The 11,473-nt window shown below is 41.3% G+C and overlaps 1 protein-coding gene across 1 annotated transcript in view; it reads right to left on the bottom strand.

The window, feature by feature from the left end:
• Nucleotides 1–11,473, bottom strand: part of cacna2d2b (calcium channel, voltage-dependent, alpha 2/delta subunit 2b) — a gene marked incomplete at its 5' end in the record, with an annotated part of 104,793 nt that overhangs the window by 78,225 nt on the left and 15,095 nt on the right. The window lies entirely within an intron of this gene.

The following is an 11,473-nucleotide window of genomic DNA, read 5'->3' as shown; positions in this document are numbered from 1 at the left end:
ACTGACAAAGACATGATCAGTCTATAATTTTAATGGTAGGTTTATTTGAACAGTGAGAGACAGAATAACAACAAACATTTTATAAATTGATTTGCATTTTAATGAGGGAAATAAGTATTTGACCCCTCTGCAAAACATGACTTAGTACTTGGTGGCAAAACCCTTGTTGGCAGTCACAGAGGTCAGACGTTTATTGTAGTTGGCCACCAGGTTTGCACACATCTCAGGAGGGATTTTGTTCCACTCCTCTTTGCAGATCTTCTCCAGGTCATTAAGGTTTCGAGGCTGACGTTTGGCAACTCGAACCTTCAGCTCCCTCCACAGATTTTCTATGGGATTAAGATCTGGAGACTGGCTAGGCCACTCCAGGACCTTAATATGCCTCTTCTTGAGCCACTCCTTTGTTGCCTTGGCCGTGTGTTTTGGGTCATTGTCATGCTGGAATACCCATCCACAACCCATTTTCAATGCCCTGGCCCAATGCCCTACTTATTTCCCTCATTAAAATGCAAATCAATTTCTAACATTTTTGACATGCGTTTTTCTGGATTTTTTTGTTGTTATTCTGTCTCTCACTCTTCAAATAAACCTACCATTAAAATTATAGACTGATCATGTCTTTGTCAGTGGGCAAACGTACAAAATCAGCAGGAGATCAAATACTTTTTTCCCTCACTGTAAGTACCTTACTGTCATTGTTTTCAATTAAAACAGAAATAGCTTCTTAGCAGAGAGCAATTTCTCAATGAAGAATTTAGCTAGGACTATATGGGAGTGTTCTGAGTGGGGAGAGGAAAACTGAAAACTAGCTGTTATTGGCAGAGATGTTTGGAACTCTCTTTCTCATTGGTCTATTAACTAATTTACCGCCACCAAAACAAGCAGTCTTTTCAAACAGCTCTTACACTAAAAGTTATTATCATAATTTTCACAATTTCACAGTATTATTTCAACCTCATAGTGTGGAAATGTATATAAAACACAGGACAACCATGTTTTTGATTGCACTGATCCTTTAACATATTTGACAAAAGCTGTTAATAATAAGTCAAATGTGTACTATTTAATTGAACAAAATCCGTTTTTTTATCTCACAGTAATGTCAATTGCAGTTGGTAGACTATTTTTCCATGTTCAAGATCACCAAAGCGAAATAAAATTCAAGACATGACAAGATCGTATGAATAGACACCAATAACTTTATAGTCTATTATTCGAATTGAGATTTGCAAATGACAGACAGACAATTTGCCACTGACAGACAGGTGGGCCAACCATGCATTCAACCAGATGCAGAGTTAACACCAGGCATACACATTTGTTCTCTTATGATGTGCTTGTGGGTCCAGCACATAAAAACACACATTTCTCATGTCATGTAAATTGGTTCCAGAAACAGCCGAATCAATATCACTTCAAGCCCCCTATTGAGGTTTAGGGCAAGGTGTTGGAATCTGTATCAGAGGCCCAGTTTAATCCAGTTCAGAAAATTATGAAGTGCTGTGCATATTGCCGGTATAAAGTGCAGTTTGCAAGGACTACAGACAGTAAGTGTGGTAGCAGGGCTACCAGTGTCAAGCAGCGCTACTTTTCAGGCATTAGGCTACATGGAGGTAAAACTATGAGAAATCGAATTTGAGAGCAATATTTCTTAAATTGTAGTGATAAATAACGCCTGATTAATCATAACTGTTTGTGTATATTTTATAAAGTGTATCATACTTTTTATATGTTTTATTACCCGTATTTTATATCAAACTTTGCATTGTACTGTGAGAAACTGCTTGAGGTGTTCAAATTCCCTTTTGAAAACAGGCCTTTCTAACTTAGCTTTGAGGCCTTTGTGTTTTATGTTCTTTGATTCATCTCTTTTATTGCCTTGTTTGTTTTTGAATTATATTGGTTTTAAGTGTGTTGCTATTTTAATTGCAATGAGGCACTTTATCTACTTCCCCAGAGTCATATGAATTCGTGATAACCATAGACTTCCAGTCATTATGCTAATGCTAGTTAGCATTGGCTCATGAAACGACCTCATACTTCCTTCATACTGGACACAGAGACATAAAAATGGTATCCACAAGTTCATCTGAATCTTGGGAAGTAGATAAATGGCCTCATTTCCAAAATCCCAAAGTATCCCTTTAACTTTATAGTCTATCATTCTTATTAAGAGGTTTTTTTTAATGTATGAACTAATCCCAAAGAAGGTTTGTAGCAGCTAGATTGACTGCTGAACTGAACTGGGGGTTGAGAATGATGACAACAGACAAGGTGTTAAGAGCTATTAGCATGTGCAAAAATCCATGTCCTTACAGAGCTGATTGATCAAGACTGGTCAAACTATGTTTTTATCATGACTTCTCAATACTGAGCTTCTACTTGTTACACCCTAAAGACGATGTCCGCGCCCACGTGAAAATCTAATTAGCGTCATTAAAAAATCCCCATCAAAATCTCTGTTTAAGCTAGAGATATCTGTTTTTTTTTTATGGGCTGCGTCCCAATCCTCGGCATCCGCCAATGTTGGCCTTCCGCATCTGCGGTGGACGGTGGCAGCGCTACAGGGTTCTGACTAGAGGGAGTACAGCTACGACCGGAAGTTACTTTTTCATAGCAGGTTAGGAGAACTTTAGCAGCAGGTTAGGATAATTAACGTGGCTGGTTAGGAGACTTAGGTTAAGGTTAGGAAAAGGGTTAGCTAAAATGCTCTCCTAACCTGCTACGAAAAGTCACTTCCGGTTGTAGCTGTACTCCCTCTAGTCACAACCGAGCTACAGCGGTGTTTGTCAGACCAGGAGACTTCACCAAAATCGGTCTTCTTACTTGCATTGATTGACATATCCCTTGCGATTATGGATAGAGTGGCCATAAAATGAAAAAGGCCATGAAATTCGGAAATACACAGAGAGGAAGAGCTGAAGTGAGAGGGTCCACAAAATCTGTCCACAAAAATAAGACCACAAAAGCTAGGTTTCCATCCAATTGGCGACAGATTTTCATGTGAATATTCTAGAATGCGCATAAACAAAAAATATGCACATTTTCCCACCAGTGGTATTTCCAACAAATGGACTTGTTGCAGATAGAAATGCATGATGACTTAGTGCACACAACATTTAATTTTTCTCTTAAGTTTTCATGTACCGAATAAAAATCTAAAGTTCAATATGTTTCCATCGCATTTTCAAATCTACTGATAGTTTTGTCACAAAAACTGTTGCTTTAAATAGCAAATGTGCCTACTCTGGTCTTGGCACGTCCGCTCTAGCCAACAGCTTGCAGATACAGTGCGGGTAGACTAGTCTACATGATGAGATTATTATTTGTATTTGTCAAATGGCAGTCAAGCATCGATGTCACCAGAATAAGACCCTCGATATTTATTGGAAAAGAGCATCAAGATCACTGTGCACTTTCACCACCCTGTGAAGTTCATCATACCTTACACTGAGTGTACAAAACATTAAGAACACCTGTTCTTTCCATGACGGACTGACCAGGTGAATCCATGTGAAAGCTATGACCTCTTATTGATGTCACATGTTAAATCAACTTCTATCAGTGTAGTTGAAGGGGAGGAGACATGTTAAAGAAGGATTTTTAAGCCTTGAGACAATCGAGACATGGATTGTGTATGTGTGCCATTCAGAGGGTGAATGGGCAAGACAAAATATTGAAGTGCCTTTGAACGGGGTATGGTAGTAGGTGCCAGGCGCACCGGTTTGTGTCATGAACTGCAACGCTGCTGGGTTTTTACTCTCAACAGTTTCCCGTGTATATCAAGAATGATCTACCACCCAAAGGACATCCAGCCAACTTGACACAACTGTGGGAAGCATTGGAGTAAACATGGGCCAGCATGCCTGTGGAATGCTTTTGACACCTTGTAAAGTCCATGCCCCGACGAATTCCTAATGTTTGGTATACTCAGTGTATTTCATCTGTAGCCTAATAAACTGCATGGTTTCGAGTCGTAGTGGAAGGACCACACACCATATCATCGCATGACTCCAAGTTTACCTCGATATGATGGTTATTATATCAATATTTGCGCATAAAGGCATTTCCACTGCCATTTTTCTCATAATTAATTTTACAGACACAAAAAGATCCCACCTTGTCTAGTGTATTTTGTTTTGTCGCCATTTGGAAAGTTTACCGAAACATTTGCTTTCCATCAGGCCTGTCGTGACATGTTTTATCTGACATGTACTTTACTTGCTGAAAGGTTGGATGGAAACCTGGTTATTGTGAGGAATTTGTGTATAGACATCAACGAGAGCGTCGAAATTGGTCAACAAAAAATGTAATTGATAATTTGCTACGCAAGGCTTATTTAATCGAATAGAAGTTTCATAATGGTTAGGTTGTTGCCGAATGCACTGATATACAGTGCCTTGCAAAAGTATTCATCCCCCTTGGCGTTTTTCCTATTTTGTTGCATTACAACCTGTAATTTAAATTGACTTTTATTTGGATTTCATGTAATGGACATACACAAAATAGTCCAAATTGGTGAAGTAAATAAAGTCCACCTGTGTGCAATCTAAGTGTCACATGATCTCACTATATATACACCTGTTCTGAAAGGCCCCAGAGTCTGCAACACCACTAAGCAAGGGGAACCACCAAGCAAGCAGCACCATGAAGACCAAGGAGGTCTCCAAACAGGTCAGGGACAAAGTTGTGGAGAAGTACAGATCAGGGTTGGGTTAATAAAAAATATCAGAAACTTTCAACATCCCACGGAGCACCATTAAATCCATTATTAAAAAATGGAAAGAATATGGCACCACAACAAACCTGCCAAGAGAGGGCCGCCCACCAAAACTCACAGACCAGGCAAGGAGGGCATTAATCAGAGGCAACAAAGCGACCAAAGATAACCCTGAAGGAGCTGCAAAGCTCAAGGAGCGGGACTCTAACCCGGACGCTTATAAGAAATCCCGCTATGCCCTCCTACGAACCAACAAACAGGCAAAGAGTCAATACAGGACTAAGATTGAATCGTACTACACCGGCTCTGACACTCGTCGGATGTGGCAGGGCTTGAAAACTATTACAGACTACAAAGGGAAGCACAGCCGTGAGCTGCCCAGTGACACAAGCCTACCAGACGAGCTAAACCACTTCTATGCTCGCTTCGAGGCAAGTAACACTGAAGCATGCATGAGAGCACCAGCTGTTCCAGATGACTATGTGATCACGCTCTCCGTAGCCGATGTGAGTAAGACTTTTAAGCAGGTCAAGATTTACAAGGCCGGATGGCCAGACGGATTACCAGGACGTGTACTCCGAGCATGTGCTGACCAACTGGCAAGTGTCTTCACTGACATTTTCAACATGTCCCTGACTGAGTCTGTAATACCAACATGTTTCAAGCAGACCACCATAGTCCCCGTGCCCAAGGACACTAAGATAACCTGCCTAAAATGACTACCGACCCGTAGCACTGACGTCTGTAGCCATGAAGTGCTTTGAAAGGCTGGTCATGGCTCACATCAACACCATTATCCCAGAAATAATAGACCCACTCCAATTTGCATACCGCCCCAACAGATCCACAGATTATGCAATCTCTATTGCACTCCACAATGCCCTTTCCCACCTGGACAAGAGGAACACCTACGTGAGAATGCTATTCATTGACTACAGCTCAGCGTTCAACACCATAGTGCCCTCAAAGCTCATCACTAAGCTAAGGATCCTGGGACTAAACACCTCCCTCTGCAACTGGATCCTGGACTTCCTGACGGGCCGCCCCCAGGTGGTAAGGGTAGGTAACAACACATCTGCCACGCTGATCCTCAACACGGGGGCCCCTCAGGGTGCGTGCTCTGTCCCCTCCTGTACTCCCTGTTCACCCATGACTGCATGGCCAGGCACGACTCCAACACCATCATTAAGTTTGCCGACGACACAACAGTGGTAGGCCTGATCACCGACAACGATGAGACAGCCTATAGGGAGGAGGTCAGAGACCTGGCCGTGTGGTGCCAGGATAACAACCTCCCCCTCAACGTGACCAAGACAAAGGAGATAATTGTGGACTACAGGAAAAAAAGAGGACTGAGCACGCCCGCATTCTCATCGACGAGGCTGTAGTGGAACAGGTTGAGAGCTTCAAGTTCCTTGGTGTCCACATCACCAACGAACTATCATGGTCCAAACACACCACGACAAAGCCTATTCCCCTCAGGAGACTGAAAAGATTTGGCATGGGTCCTCAGATCCTCAAAAAGTTATACAGCTGCACCATCGAGAGCATCCTGACTGGTTGCATCACCGCCTGGTATGGCAACTGCTTGGCCTCTGACCGCAAGGCACTACAGAGGGTAGTGCATACGGCCCAGTACATCACTGGGGCCAAGCTTCCTGCCATCCAGGACCTCTGTACCAGGCGGTGTCAGAGGAAGGCCAGGGAAACAGGGAAATGGTTCCAATCATTTTTCCCATAGGGGATTTTAGAAACACTTAAAATGTACTCTCAGATTCAAAACTGCTAATTAGCATCAAAGTAGACATCATGCAAGACTACAAATCCCTGCAAGCTCCTGCACGTAATCTCTAGCTGTCACCTTTGCTAACAGGTACATTTAAATAAATGTGTCAAATTTTTCATTACTACATTTAGCTAACATTAGATCGTTTATCCAGAGATTCTTACCCTTTCCTCGATTTCGCAGTCTCGTCCAGATCATCTAGGCTTACCTTTATTATTATTATCGTCATCATGGCATTTGTAGTTCTTTATGATAGCCACATTAGCAGCTAATTAGCATTTCATTTGTTGAGGGTAAATACAGGCAAATATATTGATAAAAGTCACCTTGTCCGAAAGAGATTTACACGGTTATCAAAACGTCACACCAGGGTAAGCCTACACAGCTCTTCTTTTAAGTGTTTCTAAAATCCACTATGAGAAAAATGAATGGTGGAAAAACGATTGGAACATTTCCCTATTTGACCGCTAGGTTTTATGGGTATTATGACTCATACTGTGGTCCTCTATATGCCATTACCTGCCATTGCCCTTTAGCAAGACACTTAACCCCCCACGCCAACTGCTCCACGGGCGCCCAGTGTGGCAGGCCCCTACTCCAACCTCTTCAACCTGTATATAGGCTATGTGTGTCTTTCGGCAGGGTTGGGATAAAGCGGAAGTCAAATTTCATCAACACATGGGTGCGGCAAAGTGCCAGATTCTTGAATGATAATGACCAAATCATTGTTCAATCAGCTGTCAATCAACTGATAGGTCAAATCAGAGATCTGCATAAAATGACGAGATGCTCATGTCTCCACCCTAACAATGGAAGTCGTTGTCTCAATGCGGGAAGGCAGGCAACAAGCTTGGTCTAAAATAAGCACATTGAAACGCATTGGGCTTATTTTGGACAGATTTTGGCAAGTTAAACCTCTTGTTTCGCCTCTTCCTCTCTGGCCAAATCAGCTCATCAACTCAGCCAGGGAAACACAAACAGTAGCTTATTATCATTTTTCACACCTTCCATTAATGTGATAAAGGATAGGCTAACGGGTAGCTCACAGAAGGTATTGGAATATAATCAAATAACATAGAAATTATATTTTTCTAAACAAACCAGTGCTGAATGCGCTCGTGTAGAAATTATTATTCGCAAAAAAAGTGCTAATTTCCAATGGGTCCTATGTGCTAATTTTTTACAGTTGATTGGCAAACCTGAGGTTCGCTAGAAACCTAAGATGGCCTCTTTTCGATAATATACAGTGCCTTCAGAAAGTATTCATACCCCTTGACTTATTCCACATTTTGTTGTGTTACAGCCTGAATTCAAAATTGATTAAATATATAGTTCTCACCCATCTGCACACAATACCCCATAATAACAATGTGAAAACATGTTTTTTGAAATGTTAGCAATCTTTTTTTAATGAAATACAGAAATATCTCATTTAAATAAGTATTCACACCCCAGACATGCTGACTAGACCAGTCACGTGCGTGTGTGCCCCATCACGCGCATGTTGATTTTGTCCATCCACACAAGACGCGATCAGGACACGCAGGTTGAAATATCAAAACGAACTTTGAACCAACTATATTAATTTGGGGACAGGTCGAAACACATGAAACATTCATGGCCATTTAGCTAGCTAGCTTGCTGTTGCTAGCTAATTTGTGTCAAAAAAAGAACAAAGTTCTATTTTAGCGCCTGGCTACGCACCAAACACTTGTTGACGCGCGTGAGAAGTTTGGATGAAATTATTGAATAACATTTATGTGTACATTTATTTTGCAATGCTCGCACACGTAACACGAGGGGTGTGGTCAGTATGTGAGTCAACACATGTTAGAATCACCTTTGGCAGCGATTACAGCTGTGAGTCTATCTGGGTATGTTTCAAGAGCTTAGCACCTGGATTGCACAATATTTGCCCATTATTCTTTTCAAAATTCATCAAGCTCTGTCAAATTGGGTGTTCATCATTGCTAGACATACCCTGATGAAGACAGCTTGTCTGTCGAAACATTGGTTATTAGGATATTAAATTATTGCATCTGAGCTCATAGAGTGTGCGGCTTTCCTTTTCTTTTTCATCATTGCTAGACAACCATTTTAAAATCTTGCCACAGATTTTCAAGCAGATTAAAGTCAAAACTGTAACTCGTCCACTCAGGAGCATTCACTGTCTTCTTGGAAAGCAACTGCAGTGTAGATTTGGCCTTGTGTTTTAGGTTATTATCCTGCTGAAAGGTGAATTCATCTCCCAGTGTCTGGTGGAAAGCAGACTGAACCAGGTTTTCCTCTAGGATTTTGCCTGTGCTTAGTTTCATTTAGTTTCTTTATTATCCTGAAAAACTCCCCATTCCTTAATGATTACAAGCATACCCATAACATGATGCAGCCACCACTATGCTTGAATATCTGGAGAGTGGTATTGGATTTGCCCCAAACATAACACTTTGTTTTCAGGACAAAAAGTGAATTGCTTTGCCACATTTGTTGCAGTATTACTTTAGCCCCTTGTTGCAAACAGGATGCATGTTTTGGAATATTTTTTATAATGTACAGGCTTCCTTCTTTTCACTCTGTCGAGTAACTACAATGTTGTTGATCCATTCTCAGTTTTCTCCTATCACAGCCATTCAACTCTGTAACTGTTTTAGAGTCACCATTGGTCTCATGGTGAAATCCCTGAGCAGTTTCCTTCCTCTCCAGCAACTGATTTAGGAAGGACACCTGTATCTTTGTAGTGACTGGGTGTATTGATACACCATCCAAAGTGTAAATAATATCTTTACCATGTTCAAAGGGATATTCAATGTCTGCTTTTTGAATTTAGGTGCCCTTCTTTGCGAAACATTGGATAACCTCCCTGATCTTTGTGGTTGAATCTGTGTTTGAAATTCACTGCTCGACTGAGGGACCTTACTGATACTTGTATGTGTGGGGTACAGAGATGAGGTAGTCATTAAAAAATCATGTTAAACACTATTATTGCACACAGAGTGAGTCCATGCAACTTAATTATGTGACTTGTTAAGCACATTTTTACTCCTGAACTTATTTAGGCTTGCCATAACAAAAGGGTTGAATAATTATTGACTGAAGATTTCAGCTTTTTATTTTAAATTAATTTGTTAAAATAAAAAATAAAAACATAATTCCACTTTGACATGATGGGGTATTGTGTGTAGGCCAGTGACCCAAAAATATATTTAACACTCAGAGCGCCGGAATTCCATAACTACTAGAATAGCCATGATGGTCATTCTGACCGTTGATATTTCAATTGTATAAATATTCTATAGTAAATAATAAATTGCTAAATGAATACATTTATTATGTTAAAATAGATAATAAGAAACCTCAGAACACCAAATGCTAATTGTAATCAGTCAGAAAATGTATTGATTGATCCAGAAGCACATTCACTGTAAATACTCAAATAAGATGATAATGTATTTTCTGACTGTAAGAAAACAGCTGCCCGACCAAACTTCACCTAAACTATTTTGAAACTAATTTCACAAATATAATATTAATAACAGATGTGGCCTAAAGACACCATTAAATTGACAATAGTCTGATTATTATACATTTTCGAATAGAGAGGAGACTGATGCATTGACAGTCTGCATTGACAAAGAAGTAAGGAGCTCACCAAATAGCACTTCCTCCATTTCACCCTACAGAGGTCCATGCAGGCCAGATGTTTTGATTACTATACCCTATCAGAAAGAGCAGATTCCAACGTTTCTAATTAAACTATTTTTGCCAAACAACTGTACAAATTAAAGGAATGGTCTCTGTTACCAAATATTACTTTTTCCTAGAATAACCATTGCTCCATGCATTCCTCATGTGTAGGCTACTGGTGACAATCAGCAATAGCCATTTGGGATATTCCATTATATTCTTACTGTAAAATACACTACATGGCAAAAATATGTGGACAAACATTGGCAGTAGAATGACCTGTACTGAAGAGCTCAGTGACTTTCAACGTGGCACTGTCATAGGATGCCACCTTTCCAACAAGTCAGTTCATCAAATTTCTACCCTGCTAGAGCTGCCTTGGTCAACTGTAAGTGCTGTTATTGTGAAGTGGAAACGTCTAGGAGCAACAACGGCTCTGCCGCGAAGTGGTAGGCTGGCCACACAAGCTCATAGAACGGGACCGCCGAGTGCTGAAGTGCGTAGCGCGTAAAAATCGTCTGTCCTTGGTTGCAAAACTCACTACCAAGTTCCAAACTGCCTCTGGAAGCAATGTCACCACAAGAACTGTTCGTCGGGAGCTTAATGAAATGGGTTTGGATAGCCGAAAAACCGCACACAAGCCTAAGATCACCATGCGCAATGCCAAGCGTTGGCTGGAGTGGTGTAAAGCTCGCCACCATTGGACTCTGGAGCAGTGGAAACGCATTCTCTGGAGTGATGAATCACGCTTCACCATCTGGCAGTCCGACGAAGAAAAACTAATCTGGGATTGGCGGATGCCAGGAGAACGCTACCGGCCCAAAGGCATAGTATCAACTGTAAAGAATAATGGTCTGGGGCTGTTTTTCATGGTTCGAGCAAGGCCCCTTAGTTCCAGTGAAGGGAAATCTTAACGCTACAGCATACAATGACATTCTAGACAATTCTGTGCTTCCAACTTTGTGGCAACAGTTTGGGGAAGGCCTCTTCCTGTTTCAGCATGACAATGCCCCCGTGCACAAAGCGAGGTCTATACAGAAATGGTTTGTCAAGATCGGTGTGGAAGAACTTGACTGGCCTGCACAGATCCCTGACCTCAACCCCATCGAACACATTTGGTATGAATTGGAACGCCGACTGCTAGCCAGGCCTAATCGCCCAACATCAGTGCCCAACCTTACTAATGCTCTTGTGGCTGATTGGAAGCAAGTCTCCGCAGCAATGTTCCAACATCTAGTGGAAAGCCTTCCCAGAAGAGTGTAGGCTGTTATAGCAGCAAAGGGGGG

This window comes from Coregonus lavaretus, assembly GCF_964263955.1.
Source record: "Coregonus lavaretus genome assembly, chromosome: 12".
NCBI classification, from domain to species: Eukaryota; Metazoa; Chordata; class Actinopteri; order Salmoniformes; family Salmonidae; genus Coregonus; species Coregonus lavaretus.
This window is presented reverse-complemented; position numbering and strand designations above follow the sequence as displayed.